We start from the raw sequence: 2,076 nt of genomic DNA, 5'->3' as shown, positions 1-2,076 counted from the left end.
GATAACCGTGCACACATAGTGGAGTGAGAAAAACATAAAGTTAAAATTTTGTATACTAATCATACTATACAACTTAAAATCGTACTATACGATCAGATATATGGAGAATGGATTTCACGACTAATTAATAAAATTAATTTATATGAACTAATTATACTATATGATTAAGATTGTACTAGACAATTCCTTCTATAAAAAAGCCCTACTGAATAATAAATTAAGTAAAATATTTAAAATATGATATTTGAATTTTGAACTAATCGTACTGTATAAAATTTTGAAATCTTACTTAAATTACCCTCGTAATAAGTCAATTATTCATGGTTTAATTAATGATAGCCGATTATACTGTACAGTGTTGATCGTACCATATGATTGATAGAGACAAAAATTTAAAGATTGTACCAAATAAAATCATAATTTTTGAACTACTCATACTGTGCAATGTGAATCACTAAAAATGAACTAACCATACAACACAATGAGAGCAATATGGGATGATTAACAAAAAAGATTTCTAATCATCCCATGAATTATCCTGTATGAATAGAGAGAAAGTAAATAGATCGTACTTGATTATCTTAGGATCGCAATGTATGATGTGTTAAAAAAGTTGAACATTTCGTTTAAACGACTATTTACATCGTACTAGATGGGTCTAATTTTTTGAACTGATCATACTATACAAATTCCAATCGTATTGTAGGAATAGAGATGATCAACTTAAATTTTTAGGATTTCTTGAAACCAAATATTTAAGCAATATTTGAAGAATCTCTTGGAAAATATAGAGGATTGTGTGACTGCTGAAGGAACTCTCAAAGAGGTTCTTTTGAGAGAAAATCCAGATTTAAGTGGAAGGAGAAGGTGAGGTTGAACAAGAGGAAGAAGGAGTGTGAGGGGATCACATGGTTGCTCTGGGCTAACTACACTCTTGCTCCTCCTGTGGCCTTGAATGTTCTCTTAGGAGAGAGGCTTCGAAGTCAAGTCCTTGAGGTACTCTGCATTCTCTAGGAGGGAGAAAAATATTGGTGGTACTCTGCCTTCTCTAGAAGGGAGAAAAAGATTGGAGGTATGTTGCCTTCCCTAGGAGGGAGAAAAAACTTTGGGTTCTCTACCTTATCCAATAGGGAGAAAAATGATTCAAGGTCCTCTACCGTCACTAGGAAGGTGATATAGCTTCCGGCACTCCGCCACATCAGGTTTGGTGAAAGTGAGTCTGTAAGGGCTTCTCTTTCTTGCTATGGGAGCAAAAGGAGAGTCACTTAGTGTTAGTATAATACCTAGAGGGAGGACTCCGAGTAGTGTATGTAGGTCAAGATTGACCAAACCACTATAAAATTTTTGGTGTGCTTTTTTTATTTTTGTAATTTTATTTTCCTGCAATTTTCTTTTTTGCAAGTCAAGTTTGTTGTTTTCAATCTTATAAATCAACTACACTAAATTTAAACTTATTTGCTATAAGAATATTTGCAGGTGTTAAAAATTAAAAAAAATTATCATATAATTTTTTATATAAATTACTTTCATATGTTATTTTGAGTAATCTATCTAAATTAAGTTATTTTGTGGCTAAAAAAAAATAAAAGTATTCATGTGTAGGGGTTTTTTAAAATTATAAATTCTCTCCCTCCTCTTGGTTCTACTCGGGCTAGTTCTGTGAGGTTTAACAACCTTCTCAAACTTTCAAATCTCTCTTAATTGTGAATTGTTTAGAGCAAGTGACAATGAAGACTTAACCACTTGGTTATGTTCCTTAGTGTTTACATGATTGTTGGTGAGTTTGAACCACTCAGCCAATGCCTTTGGCTAATATATTCTTACTACATAATGGAATGGACCCTCTCATAATTCTTGTGTCAGAGCAATTTGGAAGATAGTTAGCTCTAGGTCTTTCACTACAAGTTACTCCCTTTGAAACCTTATAATGAAGCTTTGTAGTGACTCACTAGGCTCTTGAATCATGTTGAGGAGGGCTTTCATGCACTTTCTAAAGCTTTTGGATGCTCTAAATTTTAGTTACAAATATCTTCCTAAACTTTAAAAAGGAGGGCATCAATTCCATGGGTAGGTGAG

The sequence above is a fragment of the Dendrobium catenatum genome, unplaced genomic scaffold (assembly GCF_001605985.2).
Source record: "Dendrobium catenatum unplaced genomic scaffold, ASM160598v2 fragScaff_scaffold_622, whole genome shotgun sequence".
In the NCBI taxonomy this organism is placed as follows: Eukaryota; Viridiplantae; Streptophyta; class Magnoliopsida; order Asparagales; family Orchidaceae; genus Dendrobium; species Dendrobium catenatum.
The sequence above is the reverse complement of the archived record's forward strand: the minus strand, read 5'-3'. Positions refer to the sequence as shown.